We start from the raw sequence: 20558 nt of genomic DNA, 5'->3' as shown, positions 1-20558 counted from the left end.
TGGGCTTGTCTTATAGATGGAATGACTTAAGAGTCAGAGGACTAAGTTAGAGGAGTAAGAGGTAATGGAGAAATCTGTTACATCCTCAGCATAAATATAGCTGTAGATGCCACAACAATGACACTGATCTTCCGGTCTAATCTCTTTCCTGAAGACATCACCATACGACTGTGCATGGCAATTGGACTGGGCAATGTTCAATGGTAGTGAGGCATATTATTGTAGATTAGCACACCCCAAACAATATGTAATGACATATGGAAGAAATTTAGTTACACATGGAGGATATACAAAAAGAGACGAGGAGAGTCAATCAGATGATACGAGTAAGGGTGGAGTAGTAACATTTCAGTGAAGGGGGCAGGCAAGGAGATGGGGATGTGAGCAAGCCCAATGGCAGGAGGTTCCAATTAGTGACAGTTTTCATAGATTTACAGCTATTTGATTTATATGTTTTTTGCAAGGCACAGAGTTTACCCAGCTGATGTCATGGCACTAAAAGAAGTGGTCACAGAATGGAGTTCCTACTGGTACAGGGCTAATTATCTTGAGCGCGCCTCTAGTCAGCTCTGAAAATTGAGACATGAAATCAGTAAAAGGAAATGTACCAGCACCAAGAGCTTGACAAAGCACCGGAGGGTCTGCAAGACCAAGAAAGCCGCGGGGGCCGACAGGAGATCGTCCGTCCCTCCCCTCTCTCACCGGGGCCTTTTAAAAAACTTCTTGCGTCTCCTGCTCCGCGGGAGACGCTGCGCACCAGTACCAAGAGCCTGACAAAGCACAGGAGGGACTGCAAGCCCCAGAAAGCCGCGGGGGCCGACAGGGGAGAGGCGGACGATCTCCTATCACACCGGTAGTACTTCAGGGAGCATCAACCTCTGCCACGCGGGCGTGCGCCGGGCTAAGCCCGGGCCAATGGCGGGAGCCCGGAAGAGGCTGGGCTGAACCCCCCCCACTAAGTGACACAGCAAAAAGGTAACTTTTACATCAGTTTAAAATTTGCTTCATTACCTTTTATATTTGCCACGCGATGTCAGCACGAAACGGAGGAGGGAGGAAAGGAGCAGGAACAGGGTATGTTGCAGGGACCCTAGATCAATTGATCACGCGGGCTACGCAACGTCGCCTCTCAATGGACCCAGTATTTTCAACAAGGTCATCCCTGGGGGCCATCCAGAATGTGTCCACGCCAGATAAACAACCCAAGAGCGACATGACAATTGGCCCGCAGGAAGAGATCATAAGTACACAGGATAATCCAGCCCCCTCGATACATCGGGGCATAGGGTCAGATCTGACCACAAATGCAGCTGTAGGGGTGGTAACAACTCCTCAGGAGTCTCGCTCGCATGGGGAACATCTCCAGGGGGCAAGGGCAAAAAGAAAGCGAGGAGCAACCCGAGCTGGTTTACTGCAGAAAGGGAAGAAGTCTAAAAACTGTTCCCAAAATACTCAGAGTGAGATTTCTAGTGAGGACCCCCCGGTTGTCAACACCTCTCAAGGAGCCCAGTCAGGGGGCATTGTTCCAACCAGTAATGGCCCAGCAAGTGCATCGGGCCCATTGCAGGCTGAGGAAGTCTTTTTGAAGAAAATAGAGGCCCTCTTAACGGCCCAGTTGGATCCTCTTGTGGACAGACTGAATGCAATTGAGCAAAGACTGGGGAAAGCAGAGGGAGCGATAATGTGCACCTTGGGTAGTATTGATGAGAAGATTGAGAGGGGTATTCATTTGAAGAATGTGGGTAGGGTGGGGGAAAGGGAGAATGTAATTGATCTAAATTCTACTATAACATTGGCAGAGAATAGTGCGGGACAACCACCTGTAAGCAAAAAATCAGGGGGGGGGGAATGAAGGCAGGAGCAGGACAGATGGTGTTAGGTTACAGGGGGTGACGGGTAATGTGGAAACAGAAAGAAACCTTGTTAAGAAAATGCATCTGTTTAGACCTGCCCCCAGTGAGTTCACCCTATGTTGTTGTTTTGAGGGGGGTCCCTGAATTAAAAGTGGTGGCAGAGGAATCGCATGACCAATTGAAAAATAAAACAATACATTGGTTAAACCATAACAGACCTTTGCCAGAAGAGGCCCACTCTAAGATCCTCCTTGTAAGGAGGGTGAGTTGGGTGGGAAATAGGCAAAAAAATACACCAAGGGACTGTATTGTGGTGAACTTTAAAGATCCGAAAGTAGTACGGCATATCACTCATGACTCCCAGACAGGTACCCAGTCTAATATACAGACACAAGATTTAAGTTATTTTTACAAGCCTGCAAATATTGGGCCTATCGGAGTGTGAGGGACGATCAAAGGGGGTGGACTGTGCAGTCAGATAAAGGGTGTGGTCGGCTTCGTAGAGAGAGGAGCAAGTTCCTGGTCAACAATGCTCAGAGAGAATATCCACAGGAGAGTCAGGTAGCTCAAACGAGAGAAGAGTATGCTCTCCCGTTGTTTAATAAATATGCACCACTGGGCTGGGGTAGACACCTCAGTGAGGTAGATTGACTGCACGAGGACAAGACAGATAAATAGGGGGAGTTACAGTTAAGAAGATTAGGAAAGGAACTTTCAAAAGAAGTGACTCTGAATACTGTCCAATTGGAATCATGTCATTTAAGCCAAGTTCGACCCACAAACACCCAAACAGATAGTGAGCCCATTGCGAGGCACTTGCCTTTACAGTCACGCTTGCTGCTAATCAGTCACTTACGGGTACTCTACTATATCGACCCCCAGGCTCTCGCACTGCATTCCTGTCACAATTACATCATCTAAGTGAACTAGCTGTTGAAAACAAATATTTCACCTTATTAGGAGATTTTAATTTCCATCTTGAATCCCTAACCAACAGAGACACCTTCCAGCTTATCAACGATTTACTATCTGTTGAACTTAGACAACTGATTTCCACTCCCACACACATAGCAGGACATACGCTTGATGGTATCTTCAGCAATAATCCATACATCATCATAAATAAAACACTACCATTAATATGGTCTGACCACTCTGCAATTTTATTTGATATCAAAATTAAAACCCCGGTAAACAAAAATATATCACCGAACCTTTATCAAACCACCAGAGATTAGAGAAATCTTGACCAGACACATCTCACACATACCCTCACTGATGCATTTTTGGGTGTACATATTGAAACAGATCCAAATATTGCAGATAACAAGTACACTTCAATTCTGGAAGAAGCATTTACTACACTAGTCCCACCCAGAACTGCTAAATACAACAGGAAAACCCCTTCGGCTCCTTGGTTCTCGGAACAACTAAGATTACAAAGACAACATTGCCGAAACCTAGAACGCCATTGGCGTAAACAATATAATTCAGCAGATAAAACAGCATATAAAGCTGCACTTCACAACTATAAGCAGAGAATATCTATAGAAAAAAACAACTACTACACCACCTAGATAGACCAAGCCAAATGCAGCATGAAAAAACTGTTCGAAGTAGTAAATCATCTTGCATCACCACCAAGCCCACCCACTGAAACATCTCAAACTCTCTGTAATGCTCTGGCTGACTTTTTTTCTGAAAAGGTTACATCCATATTTAAGGACTTCACCCCAAAATCTATTATCACCGAAACAACTATTACACAAACAAATCTGAACTCACCAGCTCTCATGGAATTTACGAAGATACATCCTCAACACATTCATAAACTCATTTTGTCAATTAAATCTGGCTCCCCACTGGATCCCTGCCACCCTTCTATACTCAATACTATCCCAGACATCATTACTTTACCTTTAACTCACATCTGTAATGCCATGTTCCTAACAGGTTCATACCCTACAATATGGAAAAATACTATAATTAAACCCCTTCTCAAAAAACCATCACTTGACCCTTCACTACCTTCCAGTTACCGTCCCATAGCATCCTTGCCGTTCCCAGCTAAAATCTTTGAATCCATCATGAACAAACAGCTGTCCAAATATTATATTCATAATCATGACCTCTTAGATGACACTCAGTTCGGTTTCCGACAAGATCATGGGACAGAAACTGCCCTGATCAAGGCAGCAGACGAAATAAGATCAACGATGGATAACGGCGGACAAGCTGTGTTGATTCTATTGGACTTATCGGCGGCATTCGCCACGGTCGATCATTCCACCTTGATCGACCGTGTCGAGGCCATCGGTATTAAACACAAAGCCAAGGATCTCATTACATCCTTTCTGGCAGACCGTAAACAGGCAGTTAAATTAGGCACATATACCTCCCCCACCTTTACTCTTCTTTGTGGAGTTCCACAGGGTTCCTCGCTAAGTCCGACCCTTTTTAACATATATGTTTCGGACTTAGCGAGGGTAATAAAAGCCTATAACATCAATTTAACAACATATGCCGATGATACCCAGTTGGTATTATCTGTACATAGAGACGGTCCCACAATAGCAGCAAATTTCAAAGATGGCATGAGGGCCATCAGCAGTTGGATGTCTTCCAACTGTTTGAAATTAAACTCAACAAAGACTGAAGTAATGTTGTTTGGCAAGATCCAGCCACTGTGGTCCCCCCTATGGTGGCCGGAGGAAATGGGCACCCCACCTGAACCAGTCAGTAAAGTTAGAAACTTAGGAGTCATTTTTGATGATAAACTCCTTTTTCACCATCATGTGAACTCGGTAGTTTCCTCATCATTTAATACCTTACGGAAAATCAAGAAACTACTCCCATACCTTCCAAAAACAGCAGGAAAAACACTAATCTCAACACTGGTGTTTTCACAAACTGATTATTGTAACGCCCTCCTCCTGAACGCACAAGAAAAGGTCATTTCTAAACTTCAGATGATACAGAATGCCTCAGCCAGAGTTTTACTGGGCATTTCAAAATTCAGTTCTGTCTCTAAACATCTGAAACAACTGCATTAGCTTCCGATCAGAAGTCGCACAAAATTCAAGTCCCTTTGTATTGTCTATAAGGCAATTAACAACGTTGGACCTAAATTTCTCAGGAACTCATTTAAACCTCTCACCACCCCCAGAACACTTCACTCTAATACTGCCCACTTGCTCAACATACCCAGAACGAGGAGAGTTAACTGGGGAGACAGATGCTTTACCATCGCTGCTGCAAAACTGTGGAACTCTCTTCCCTTTACCATAAAAACTAGTCCCACCCTGATTATCTTTAGAAAGCAACTAAAGACATGGTTGTTTTCTCAGTAACCTGATCATTTAGAAAGTATAACGACAGGTTTTCAGTGATCTCACATTAGTGATATCAAACATAGCTCACAGCGCCGAGACACCCCTGGGTAATTGCAGCGCTTTAAAAATTGCATAAATAAATAAATAAATTAGGACCCCTGTTGCCCCCCAAAGAAAACATTGGAGTACTCTAGAGCTAGTATCTTGCAATGTGGCGGGACTATCAGCCAAATTCCAGAATAGGGAATGGCTGGAATACATTATTAGATTTAACATCATCTGTGTCCAAGAAACCTGGGAAATGGATCCCACTAACTTAAATTTAGCCGGGTTCAAGTCCTTTGGTGTTCCAGCGGGTAGTTCAACGGCAGGTAGAGCCAGGGGTGGCCTCCTAATATGGGTACACCTGAGTCCGAATGGAGTTTGGACGGACCTGAAGTGGAGATCGGACTGTATGATAGCCATACAATTCAAGAGTAAGGACCTCAGCTTAACATTGGTTAACTTTTATAATACGGGAGGATGTAGAGTAGGCGAGTTGGAGTATAGACTAGGGTCACAGAGAGAGCATAAAAAGGGCGCAACGGCCCCAATGATTTTAATTGCAGGGGGTTTTAACTGCCACTTATGTCCAAAACTGATACCGTTCACGGAAGAGTGGACATCATGTAATTTAGAAGAGGGAGCCCATTTTGAGCACACCGCAGAAGGAAAGAAACTAAGTAGAGTGTTGAAATGCCACACAATGGAACACAAAATGTATTTGTTACCCATTAAACATAATAAGCAGGTCAACTCCACCTTTAAGGGAAGAGGATGCAGTTCTTACATCGATTTTATACTTGTATCACACCTGTTAAAACAACGAATTGTGAGTTTCTCCATTGATTGTAGTGGTTTCAGTGATCATAATCCCTTAATAGTGGCAATGGCAGTGGCAAAGGCTAGTAAGGTCACAAGGAGTGGGGCAGAGGACATTAGGGAGACAGTCATGGACCAAGGTCAGCGCCTTAAATGGGCCAGACTTAATGGTGAGAGTTTCTACAAATCACTCATGGAAGAGGGGAAACATCACCTGGAGATGTGTTTAGATCTAGCGGTGAATGGCTCTCCCCTTGTGGAAGCATTCGAAGAGTTAGGAAGGCTAGTAGATGGCCTAATTCATACCACAGGACAGGGCAAGAAAATGACTGAGCCAAAGTGGTTTGATAGAGGGTGCTCCCTAGCCCAAAGAAATCTAAGAACTGCTCTTAAACAGAAGGCACGAGGTACCCAAAGGGTTATGCACTGTAGACTAACTTACAAGCAGGCAGTTAGGAGTCGCAAAAATGCGCTCCAGACCCAAACATGGTAAGACCTCAGGGGAGCGGCTAAAAAGAGAGATCTTTCAACTTTTTGGAAGATAGTTAATAGCCCTTGCTTTCAAGACGGAAACAGCCCACAGATTGAGTCTAATGTACTCCCGGAGCAGTGGGTGGAACACTTTAGAGGGCTTTATAACCGAGGGACCATCGAGGCCCAGGAGTATAATGTGAATGGGGGGCGAGATAGTGGCGCTAAAATTCACGCTAAAGGAGATTGTGGAGGGTATCAAGGGCCTGACCCAAAATAAGGCGCCAGGACCGGATGGGATCCCGCCGGACCTTTTTTTAAGTGAAGTGGACCAGTGCGGCCCAGTTTTAACAAGAGTGATTAATGCGGCCATAGCCTCAGGGTTACATCGCTCGTGGTCTGCGGCCATAATAGTGACAATTTTAAAAAAGCGGAGCAGGAATAGCCCCCAGTGTTATTGCCCGAACTCCTTGATAGACGTATCAGCTAAAGTGTTGGGCAGAGCAGTCTTGAATCGTCTGAGGAGTTGGGAAGAGGAACACCACATTCTCACTGAAGTACAGTATGGATTTCAGGCTTGCAGATCTAAAACTGATCAATTCCTGAACCTATATTTGCTGGTGACAAAATATACAGTGGTCAATAAGGAAAAGGTTTATCTAGCATTTATGGACCTGGCTGCTGCTTTTGATTGTGTGACTAGGGAGAAGTTGTGGTCCATAATGTCCAATTTAGGGGTAGACACCGACCTGATTAACATTTTGAGAGCCCTACACAGGAATACATCGGCCAAAGTGAGGTACAACTTGAAAGGGGATAACACCGAGCCTTTCAATTGTACTAGTGGGGTCAGACAGGGGTGTATTCTGGACCCTTTTTTGTTCTCTTTGTACATCAATGGTCTAGAACATGGGTACTCACAAACTTTCTCTCGGGGGCCAAATTTACAGTGTGGTTTGTGTCCGAGGGCCGCACCAGTGGGGGCGGGGTCAGTGGGGGGAGGGGGCGGGGCTAGAGCAACAAAAAAAACTGACCATGAGGTTGATCACAGGTCCCTGCAGCGGACCCCTTCGTCCACTGAGCCACCAGACCCCGCATACACACATCTCTCTCTCTCTCTTTCTTTATCTCTATCTCACACTATCACTCTCTCTGTCCTCCCTCTCTCTAGCTCTCTCCCTGTCTCCCTCTGTCTCACTCACTCTGACTGTCTCACTCCTTCCCTCTCCCTCTCTGTCTCTGTCTCCCTCTGTCTGTCTCTCTCCCTCTCTCTGTCTCCCTCTCTCTCTGTCTCCCTCTCTCTCTGTCTCCCTCTCAGGTTCCATTATGTGCTACTAGCCACAAGTATACGCCCACTCCCACCCTTCAGACAACCACTTTCATACACCCACAAACATATCCATACATACACCTGCGAATGCTGACACGTCCAGCCTCATCATAAACGCACACACTCATCATCATATGCCAGTACAATGATGGCCAGCATGTTCCTGCGCAGTTTTTATTTACCAGTGTTGACGCTTTACCTCTCTGAGACCACAGTCAAACAATCATACATTATTTTAAAAATGTATAAACATAATCAATGATTCTGTCAAACACGTCTCATTTTAAGGTTTCTCGAATAATATAACACGTGGAAGTTAAGACTGAATTAGTACAACGGGCCATGACACCCCTAGTGCTCTTGCAATCTTCTTTCTAAAAATGATTTTGCTTCCTCTGTTGGGATACCCGATGTAAAACGTCTGTAGAAATGCAAAGTGTGCCTTTAGTTTATGCCACGTGGGAAGTCCCACTACCTCCCTCTGTCACCCTCTTCACCTCACCCTGCGTGTGTCAGTTTGAGCTGAGACAGCCTCCTGGCACACACAGCCCCACCCGAGCACTTCACAGGTCTTTAGAAAGACCATTTGTATGTTAATGAGGCCTTGCTGTACTTAACCTCTTCTTAGGCCCATGCAGGTCCACTATCATTGGAATCACCCGGCGGCCGGCCCCCACAGAGCAGCAGAGTCTCTTAGACTCGCGCTGCAGCAACCAGCAGTGTTTGAAGACACGATTTCCTTTTTTTAAAAAAATACAACACGGGTACGATGTCTGGAAGGTCAGCGGGCCGCCAGGGAAGGCTTGCCCAGCCACCACCGGCCCGCGGGCCGTACTATGAGTACCCGTGGTCTAGAACAATCCCTAAGTAAACTAAACGTGGACTCACCCAGAATAGGAAGCAGAGCGATCCCTGTCCTACTCTACGCAGACGATGCGGTCCTGCTGGCACACACACCACTTGGGCTGCAGCGTCTGATAGATGGGTTTGTGGATTTTATGAAATGTCTAGATTTTAATGCAAACCTGTCTAAAATCGTATGTTATGGAAGTGGGCCCAAAAAGTGGGGGAAAGTTTTTAACTATAAAATAGGTACTTTCAGTTTAGCGAAGGTTCAGTCCTTCTCTTACCTGGGAATTTTATTTGATAAGGGCCTAAATTTTAAACTACTGATTGAGGAACGATGTAACAAATTGGTATCTAGCTCAGGGGCAATAATGAATTTTGGTCGCAGATTGGGGCGATGGTCGCCAGAGCAGATGATGGTTTTATACAATTCTATCTGTTACTCAAAAGTGGCTTATGGGGAAGAACTGTGGGGGGTAGTGGATGTGTTTAAACTCCAAATTGAGGAGAACAAATATTTGAGAAGGCTCCTCAAAATCCCCAGTGTGTTTCTGCTCATATTATCCATGATGAATTGGACTGTGAGTTTTTAGCAGATAGGGTGGGGAGTAGGTCATTGATTGCATGGCTAAAGATTTGGGTCAACCCAGAAGCCAGTCTGACAAAACAGATATTCATGGACTGTTTGGGAAAGGAGAAGGGAAAGACTATCCCTTGGCTCAAGTACATTAAGGAATGCTTGGAAAGCATTGGGTGTGAGGATCTTTTTCTGACGCCATCCTGTATAACAAAACAGGACCAGGCTAGAGGAAAGAAGATGTTTTTCACAAATAAAGCCATTGCACGAGAAGTCAGGGACGGTTATAAACAATCAGTTAGAGCACATGCCCTCGTATGGTCCTGTGCAGGAACGGAGCCTTATCTAGCCCTTATACACAATGCCCAGGATAGATTTTTATTAACGCGTTTTAGGCTCAACTTTTTACACCACCTGCTAGCTGAGCCGGCAGGTTTTACAAATTCAGTTGAGTCAAAGGGTCCCTGCGGCTGCGATCAACGATCTCCGCAGGACACCCTTCATTTTGTATTGTTATGCCCATTTTACTCATTGCCCAGGCGCCGTTTTTTAATAAACCTGCTTAAAAAGGCCAATTTTAGACATGCGACAGAAGCACTTTTGTATTTACAAATGGCTCGAGATCATCGGATTTTATTTGCAGTGATAAACTTTTTAAGACAATCAGTTAAATTGAGGGTTACTAGAGGAATTTGTTGAGCAAATGCCTTTACCCTGATAGAATGAAGGCGGGCGAGCATCTGTATTGTATATGGATTGTGTATCTAACAGGTCTTGTTCCTCTCCCGATGTGACTATCCTCGTTGTTTTTTAAAACGGTATATGTTGCTTACTTTTTAGTGTACTTTTATGGTGTTCATTTATTTTATTTTAAATATTTATATAGCGCAACATATACTCGAAGGCGTCAAGGCGCTTGAGGAAACTACATCAGGTGACCGATTAACTGAGCAACAGCTCAGACCAACTCCAGGTTACAAGCAGAAGAGCCAAGTCTTTAGGTCTTTCCTAAAGGATAGCAAATCGGGGGCATTTCTCAAATCGAACAGTAGCTTGTTCCACCATCTAGTGGAAATACTAAAAAAGCTTTTACCACCCCATCTTTGAAGACGGAACGTGGGTTCCTCTACTAACTTCAATGAGGTTGATCACAAAGTTCGACAGGGGGTGTACCATGAAAAACGCTTCCTCACAAAGCATGGTCCAACGCCCTGCAGTGACTTGAAAGCAATACACATGGCCTTGAACATTATCCGCTTTTCCATAGGTAACCAATGTAATGTTTTAAGAGTCTTTTTTACAGATGTAAATTTGGCTAATCCAAAAAGCAGTCTTGCAGCAGAGTTCTGAAGAACCTGAAGCTTAACCAGCACGGATTTGTTTACTCCTACCAGGAGCCCATTACAGTAGTTGAGTTTTGAGAGGACTAATGCTGACATCACTGTTTTTTGTAGGTTTCCTGTGATAAAGGGGAGTACTTTCCTTAAAATTTTCAAGACAAAAAAAAAATGGATGAGGTGAGCCTTTTTATATGCAAGGAAAAGGAGAGAGGGGAATCCATTATGACCCCAAGATTTTTGGCTTTAGCCACAGGAGTGGGAACCGCTCCAAGTTCTGGAGGCCACCAGTCTACGGACCAGTAAGTGGTATCTTTACCAAAGAGCAGCACCTCCGTTTTACTGGAGTTCAATTTGAGGCAGTTCTTGGTCACCCAATCAATGACACTTCTCATACAGCCCTTGAATGTTAGTGCTGTGTCCTGCTTATTACTTGAAATTGTGATGATATTCTGTGTATCATCAGCATATGATACCAATTCAAACCCGTGCTTTTTTATCAGGCAAGCCAGGGGAGCAACATAAATGTTGAAAAGGGTGGGGCTCAGCGAAGAGCCCTGAGGGACCCCACATGGGAGTGTAAATGATTTTGATTTAAAACCACCCGATTCAACAAATGCTGAATAAAGAACCAAATGAATGAATTTGAATAGACAGGCGGTGGAAAAGCCACCCGTTTAATGTTTTCCTGAACTTTAGCAGGTTTGGTTCTGATTGAATGGGTAAAAGAAAGGGATTCCTGCTAAGAGGTAACTGCCACCGAAAATGCCCTGCCATAAATATTCAACCATAGGACTAAGAAATTATGAAAAGTACAAACCTTAAAGATCTTAATAAATGACCTGGTTTGCACCAATTAGACAGAGGGGGTTGTCTTAGGGTTTTATGAAAGAGGCAAAGGGATTTAAAAGCACCCATTCTTTCACATGAAGCTAATGCAAGGAAGCCAAGGCCAGAGAAACGATCACTTCTCCTCAGCCCCAACAATAGTCTAGCTGCAGTGTATTTACACCAATTAAAGCTTTAGGATGGCATTGTGAGGAAGGTCTAAATATAAAGGGCATAATAATAGTCAATTTGCACTGCAGAAAGGTAGTAAGCATTTGCGCTTTTTTGGGTAAGGAGAAGATATCTAGTATCCGTTTTAAAACGCACTAACTTCTGAATTGATTTGGGTGGCCATGGTGATGACAGAGTCAAATATGGCACATGGATTTTTCAAACACCAAACGGGAACTGTTTTGTTACTAAGACAATGCAGCCAAAAAGTAAGTTCCCAATATAGGAGATGGTCTGAGGGGGCAATACGTGCTACATCTTGCCACTATTCAGCTTACACTGGTTAAAACATATCCAGATTTCAACCTTATACAAACGGCCATGTGATATAAATACACATTTATTGGCATAGCCTAAGATTTTTAAAAAGACTTGAGGTAGAGAGAACGTGACATTTATCTCACTCCATGGCTTTAAAATCCAGCTCAGACACTTTAAGGATTGCCTCTCTCTGGGTACATGTTCCCACTTTGATGAACTGACTCAAATATTGGCTAACAAAACACCAGAAATGTTTGGGATTGACCGAGGCCTCACCAACACAGTCAGTAGGTCCTTTACCTCATGAAAAGAGTGTGTGACATAATGGCTTCCTTATTCAATGACAAGATGAGGCTCATCTACAATAACAGAAGATGTGACTTGAACCATCATGACCAAGAGGTAGTTAAAAAATCTACCCGGCAGCAGAAGACATTAGTGGAGATTACCTCCCTAATCTAAAACTCTCAAATTCACTGGCTTTTTTCTTCAATCAAATGAGAATTGCCTGATGAGATTTGAAACGTTGGGGTTTTGCATGACATTTGCTCCTTGAGTGTTCCTGACTCATCTTCACTCTTAACATGTTCTTTGCATCAGGTTGTGTCTCAACTTGTTGAGAAGAAAAAGCACTGTCAAACAATTGTTAATTAACCATGTCTAGATCCTAGAATAGATAGCATATACAGACACATTTCGTTGCTCCCAAGCATTACCAAACAAGGGAAGAAATATCGGTCTCAGTGGACTTCTAAATTGCTGGAGGGCCATAAATTGTTAGCTGCAGCCAAGGTTGAATTCAGCCCAAGCACGGAACTGAAAAGGAGCTTGTTTCAGTACAAGATAACTTAAGAACTGGTAAGGATGCCGTCCATCACGCTATTTTGTTAGACTTTACCTGCTGCATTCAACAAGGTCAACAACTCTATTCTGCTAAACCAGCTTGTCTGACACCGGTTGGATAGGTGACTCTGCCCTCTCCCGATTCTTGTAATTTATTTTAATCAGGGCTTAGCCAATCCTCGAATATTTTGACTACTTGGTCCAAGCCTTTTCCAATACAGCATGGAGTCCCACAGAGATCACCACTGCCTCTAATTTTAATCATTACAAGAGGCCTTTAATTGACATCATCAGATCCTTTTGCCTGGATCTTATGTCCTACGCTGTTAATACCCAACTTGTCTTTAGGGGGGACCATCCTTTGGAAGAGATCCAATATATACTTGAAACTGGTCTTAAAATCCATCCAAACTTGGATAAGTATCAATAGGTTAAAACTAAATAAGAACTAAATGGAGGTGCTGATCTGCGGCCCAGATAGTTTGTGGAATACCAGATTTTGACCTAGTGGAGTGCTCCATCATGTCCCTTTAGCATGGTTATGTACCGAGGCATCCAGTTTGACCAGGAACGTCCTAGTAAATCTAGTCAACTCCATATTCAATTCATATTTCTTCAAGTTATGACTCTATAGACAGATATTTCCCGTTATTCTTCAGATGATGAGAGTCCTTGTGGTCGGTGCAACCATTCTGTCTAGAACTGATCATTCTAACACCTGCTTGCGGAGTCTCCTGTCCAAAACTCTGACCTAAGGGCTTCCATAAAACGTGACTGAGACTGGTCACTGGGCTGTGAACATTTGAGCATGTCACTGAAGCCACCACAATCAGTATTGCCTGTCAGTGAAGCTTAGAATCTAAATCACACTGCCTAGTTCATCAAGCTGAGCACAGTACTGGGACAGCCACCATCCAGGTTCAAATCATGCAGTATTTACCCTCCTGTGCACTTTGCTCGCCCTCTCATTTCAGAGCTCAAGTGTCCTTATTAAGACAGGCCTTTCTAGGAGGCAGGTCCTTCTCCATTCTGACTACAAAACAGAGGAACCAACTGACACTAACTCTTCATTAGATTTCTAACATTCCATTTTTTGTAAAGCACTGAAGACAAGCCCTCTCTTTAATAGTTTCCACTATTTACTCAGGCCTGTTATTCAGTTTTTGCAACAAGATGCCCTGGATGAACATGTGCTTAGAAGTATATTAGCCATTCAAAGCCAAAAGACTAAAAAGATAAGCCACTGGGATCATATGTAAATTAAAAGGTAATGTTACAAAACTTAGCCATGCTTAACTCCACAAAATTGTGATCTGTCTACAGTTGTAAAAGGAGATAAGATTACTTGCTGGGATCTGTTTTTCGAGAAATTGTCAAAACCATTCAAGTTCAGAATCCTTGACACCAAGACCAGCCATTGGCTACGGTGTCAAATACTGCTGACCGAATATTGTAAAATTACTGCAGCTGGAATATTTTTGCAATATTTAGTTTTCATCCATGCCAATCAATACGAACATCACAGTACTGCACTCGTGGCGAAAGCCTGCGTGTATAGGGTGCAGATGATTATTTTCTACATAATTTGATAAATGCGTGGCACAGTCTTTTGAGTCACTCATGCCTAATTTGAAAACATGTTGAATATTTGAGTGATGGAATTATGAGATGGAAGTCACTCTCAATTGTATATTGATTTCACTAATCACTAACTGTGTTTTGATGACCTTACATTAAACATGAATAAAAAGAACTTTTCAAACTCTGATTTGAGGTCTCTACATACATAGCACTCTAACAGACTAACAGTTGGTAAAATGTAGAAGCAAAGATTTGTAAAGGATTAAAATTATATGAAGGCAGTACAGTCTGAACACTGTGCGAACAGGAGAAATATCATTATTCAGATACTTCATTACTTTCCCATGTCTCGGCCTCAGTGCGCCATCACAGCTATAGAGTTCACCGATTTAACCAAAGTTTGATCTCTGCCCAGCAGTGACTTGGTTCTTATGTAGCCTTGAACATGTTCAAGAATTCAAAGATGCACCGAATTTCTTGTGAACCTTCTGCTGACAATTTTTTTTTTTAATCTCAGGTATTCTTTGCAATTAGGCTTCTGTATGCAACTTTATGAAACGCATAAACTAGTCATCCATTAACGTTGTTAATTTTATAGACTTAAATGTGTCAAACCATTTGTTGTTCGATATTTTAAATTACTGTCTCGTTAAGCAACCCAAGGTTGAGGTGGTTTAGGAAAGCTTGTGCACAAGTAATGTGGCTCTGACGAAATTTTAGGCTGAAAACATATTTGCTCTTATTCCATTTGGCAATGTCCTCTTGCAGAGGCACGTTTCACTGGAGAAGAACCTTACAGAATAACTCTGGATAAGTACTGAATGCTCATAAACTCTGAGACCAGCCTGAAAAAGGTACTTTTTTTAAAAAAACAGGTGGAATTGATGTTGTGGGAATGGATAAAGTGTTTAGATAGATGTGACATACTGATAAAACTATTTGGCAAGAGGCTGGTCACTAAATAAAAACAAAGTTTGAGAGTTTGTTTCAACTGATTGCTAGATCAACTGTGCAAGGAATACGGATTAATTAATTGATGTATTTGATCTATTTGTTTCGGCTAATAAGCCACGCAAAAGGCAAAAATACATTGTTACACGAACATAACTTCAACTGCACAATTATTAGAAATATAATTTCTTTGCTTGATTCAATAAAATCTTATCTTGTTAATTTCCACGCAGACAAGGAAAAAATATGTTTTGAGAGTTACGCCTCAAGAGCCAACCCAGAGCCTCTCTACATGATCTTATGTGTGATCGAAACAGGAGGTGAAGAGACTGCTTCCCAGGCATCAACTCATTTGAGGGAGTTGAAACAGAGCAAACTAAAGTGCATTATTGTCTGTCGACCCCCAAAGTCACAGGTACAACGGGCCAAACAGAACTCAGAAGAGGACTTTTTTTTATTTTTAACAAACGTTAAGACTGCCAGAATTCTTAATCTAATTCTACATACAAGATTCTATTTAGGTCGGGTGTCAGCTGGTCTATACAAAGCTCAAAGGCACTACAGCTTTTGACTTTCAGATATGATAACATTAGTTTACCTTTGCCGGTTATGTTAAATACCAATTCTCAATTTACGTATGTGAAAACAAAGTAAGTCAGATGCAATATCACTCTGTATTGTTATATTAATTTGATATCGCTGTAAAATTAATGAAAAAAGATTAAACATGAATTGCCATTTTTTCGAAAACACAGAGACTCCTTTCTAAAATAGTCAAAGGAAATTTGATGCCATTTTAATACAATTTGAGCACAGACATGCTACAAGAGAGAGAACTGGTGCTAGAAATATAGGTCTAGTACAGGTCTATATGCATCATGTCTAACAAAAATCAAATAAGAATCCTGGATACGCCATTTTTCAAGAATCTGATTTAAATAAAAAATAAACAAATCTTCTAGAAAGGATTAGGTCGCAACATAATGCAACCAGCTTATATCCACAAGCCCTTAGTATCTGAAATGCAATCCCAGACAAGATGTGCAAAGTTCCATTCCTTGAGGAAGTCTGCAGGGAGCTGAAATCGTTTCTTAAAAGCAATACAAGGCAAAGGAGTAATCAACTGGATGTCGAACTACCCAAAGTGTTCCCACTCATCCCAGTCACTACTCAATACCTCAAAATGCCCCTGTAAACCATAACCCAGCACCGTTTCTGAATCCGCTAGAAATGTCCCTCTTTATTCTCCAGATTCAGTATCCCAGCCCCATTCTTCTGTATTACCCTCTATAAAACACCCATCTTGACACACTGTAGCTAAGCTTGCACTACATGCATTGAACATTTAATGCAACACAGCATGGTAATAAAAAGGATGTGCGTAGGCTGTTAAAAACCTTAAATGCTACCACAGTCCTAAAACCAATGCTTTATCCTCGAAGCATTTTGACTACGAGCAGAGTGAGCAAAATTCTCCTTAGAGGAAAATTAAACCCAACCTTTTTTTTTTATAACACTCATCTAAATGCTCAGCCATGCTTACAAATCAAACAAATACTAATGGACTGTGAGAGCCTAGCAATGTTTTAATCTGGAAGGGGCAGTTTAAATCATTACTCAACTATTTTGCAACAATAAAATGTCCAGTGACACTGGGGACAAATGTGAATATTGTATTGACTACACAAGAAAATAACGTAACAGATACAGTCATTAGGGCAGATCTTGGCATGTTCAAATAAAATAGGGATTGAGAATACTGGGAAGGGGAATCATTGTGTTTCGAACTAGCACACTAAGCACTTTTAAAAGAGTGAAAAACAGACTACAGCATTATAATTACGGAGTGAAAAATCAAAAGTTGTTATTCTGCTGTATCCTTTACAAGCAATGGTTGAAATCCAACAAACAAGCACAAGTAGTGAAACAGTGACAAAAATGCCATTCACTAAATAGACAATGGAAGCATGTCTTTCTTCCATTTCCATGTTTGAAATTGCTCGCTGTCCACCCTTCTTTTAAGAGCAAAAAACGTGGAAAACACTACCACATTGAGATCTAAGTGCTCCCAGCATGTGAATATGGCCACACTAAAAAAAATGGTTGCATGCACCACTTTTTGAAGGTATGTTTATAAACTGCTCCTTATAAACTGATATTATTATATCACACTAAATATTACCTTATTTTTCAGATTACTTTATGTGGAATAATACGTAGCAAGAAAACAAAAATATTGAATAGAAATCAATATTTCACATAGGCAAAACAAATCACTCATCTTCTATTCTACAGGTTTAATTGTAATCGCTACCACAATAACTGTAAATCTGTGACCTTGAACACACTGCAAAGAATGACGTGAGAAGAGCAACATGGGTGGTCACCCTGCTTATATATGCACCTACCCGCTAATTTCACTGAATCTGTAGACTTCCAAACTATACAACTTTTTGGGAATATGGCTGAATCAACGGGAAGGTCAAAACCGTCAATTAGCATCCATGAAAACCACTGCTATAGCACTGAATATATATTTTCTTAAGCACATTACCAAAATGTCAGGCCCATCACTAAGCCCATTTCTACAAATTACTAGAGGCAAAGTGATGCCCACTCTAACCATCGGCTACATCATTTTTCATGGGAATTGTGCACAACGGCTAGACTCTGCTTAATGCCAGATATACTGACTGCTTTTCAGACTACCAGATAGTACATCTCAAGTTAAATTACACGTAGAATGTATTATAGACCATATTTTACGAAACTTTGGGTGGCACAAGAAGGGTCTCTAAAACATCTATTGTGACAGTCAATAGTCTCTGCATGCAAGAACTGGTGGAGCTCTTACCTGAAATTCTTACTTTCATTAATGCAATTTACTGATGTTTGAAACTTGATGTTATTAGCTGTTCAAACAAAGAAATTGGTGATTAAACAAGCTAAGCTGGTTTCAATTGCGGAGGACTATTCCAATTATGGAAAAAAGAGAAAAAAAATAGCTGGATGATAATAAACACTTGCGAAGACAATGCCAACCTCCAGCTTTGGGATATTCCTCTTGGTCTTGATAAAGGAAAAAGAGTCAGAATAAGATTCTGCCTCACATGCTTAAGAGCCTAGCATTATGATTACGTAGGTGTTGGCAAAGACAGCTCATGGCGCCATGTAAAACTAACAGTTAATTACTGCTTAACATAATTTGTATTTGTAATAAACGTTTGGTTCTTGGGCAGAAAAGGCTGCTGCATTTATTTTTTTGAGGCGTAACCTCAGGAACTGTATGTAATAGGCAGGGATTGCCTGCTTGAGTGGTGCAGACTTTCAATTGACTGGTAGCTTCTTAAATTTGTTTTTAATGTTTTCATTATAATGTAAGCATGTCAATGGTCCAAAAACTAATACTGTTAGTTTGCAGCACGAATTATGTATTTTATTTGCATTGTCTAATGGCATTGTTCTATATTACAAGGATGTTAACTAATTCTGAAATAAATATCACTTTCGCTATGAAGGTATGTTTATAAACTGCTCCTTAAAAACTGATATCACACAATATAGTAGTTTATTTCTTACATTACTTTATGCAGGGTAATATGTAGCACGAAAACACAAATAATGAAGAGAAATCACTATCCCATAAGCAAAACAAACAAATCTGCAAGTCTACAGATTTAACTCACAATGGATGTGCATGTGTGACCTTGAACAAACTCTGCAAAGAATGACATGCGATGAGCAACATGGGTTACCATACTCATATATGCACCTACCACATCCTTGCCCAGAATCAGAGCCAGGTAGTGTCTTGTGGGATTCAGAGCAAGAAAAGAATCCCTAAATCATGTATACTTTTTGTAATTGCCAGATGCACACAAAAAAAGTTCTATGCACTGCATTTTATAGGTTAACATAGCACTTGTATGCACTGTATTTACTACTAGAACAACACAGGCCCTAGCTCTGATACACTGGGCACAATATGTGGTCAGGTGGATGACAACTTGTTCATGCAATACCCTCAAGGATAGTCATTCCTTGGTTTTTTTCTCTTTTTCCAATTTAACTAAGACACTGAAAGTTGAGGCAGAAAGTGTTTATGATGTAATTGAACTGATTGGGATAGTTCAGTCACATCCATGAGTTTCCTGGTGAAAACCCTTCCATTCTAGAGAACTGTAACCAATTTGTATGACGGCTTAGACTTTTCTGGTTAGATGCTTATATATTTGACTAAAGAGATGATGACGCTCCATTATCTTGTTCTGTGGCGTGACCAGTGGCCACAGCGTCGGTTTACAATACTAACAGCCAAACACAAACAGTCAACACAATATAGCTACTTCTTTTTCTAAAATGTGTATTACCAAATCCAAACCTAGTGGGAGAAGATATTGGCAATATTAAGTAGCTCTGTAAAAACAGCTGTTTCTTGACAAGCTATTTTGAGCATAAACTTGAAGTGTTATGTGAACCAAAACGAAACACCAAAATGCCCTTATTTAATGGGCTCTATACTAGGATAGAGCAAAAACATCATATCTATGCTGTATCACATTAAATCGAATTGCTGCTTCACAGTTTATTTTATTTTTATAAACAATAGGGTTTTGTAGGCCAGGCATGTTGCACTGGTGACTCTTCCAACCAAAGGGGTCAAGGGAAATATTTCCCACTACCAACGTGCGCACTTATGTGTCATTAGTATGCAGGGGATCAGGGTAGCACCGGCTACTGCTTTTCTAGACTACAGAAAATCTTACAATTAAACAGGTAACTTTGACTAGACAGCTGGTAAATACACACACGGTGCTTCAGGCTGTCGATGTAGATCATTTCAAACCGGTTAGGGCAGTGACCACTGCATGACAATATATTATACTGCCAGGAAAAGGGCTGTTTGGTTAAAAACAAAACCACAAACTTAATTGACAAATTATAGTCGTAAAATGCTACATTTAGAAATCAACGTAACAGCTTTAACAATGAGTAAGATTCTAATCATAAAGAGTGCGTGCTACTAGCTCAAAAACACTGCTTCGAAGATCCTACAAAACAACACAGCACTTTACCACATAAAATAATTTGGATTCAGTAAGAACATTTTGATATGAACGGAAAGAATGATCGGTATTAAGAGAACTAGCCTCGACTCCGAAGCAGTATTTTTTTTTCGTCAGGCGAGAGTTGCATAGACAGGTGTGGCGCTCGCCTACTGTGGCGTTAACATTGCAACAAGCTACGTGCTCGCCT

The 20558-nt window shown here is 41.6% G+C and overlaps 1 protein-coding gene across 9 annotated transcripts in view; it reads right to left on the bottom strand.

Moving 5' to 3' along the window:
- CPEB3 (cytoplasmic polyadenylation element binding protein 3) overlaps positions 1-20558 on the bottom strand; it is a 1233156-nt gene that overhangs the window by 806337 nt on the left and 406261 nt on the right. The gene's annotated exons all lie outside the window — the stretch shown is intronic.

The sequence above is a fragment of the Lissotriton vulgaris genome, chromosome 5 (assembly GCF_964263255.1).
Source record: "Lissotriton vulgaris chromosome 5, aLisVul1.2, whole genome shotgun sequence".
NCBI classification, from domain to species: Eukaryota; Metazoa; Chordata; class Amphibia; order Caudata; family Salamandridae; genus Lissotriton; species Lissotriton vulgaris.
The sequence above is the reverse complement of the archived record's forward strand: the minus strand, read 5'-3'. Positions and strand labels throughout refer to the sequence as shown.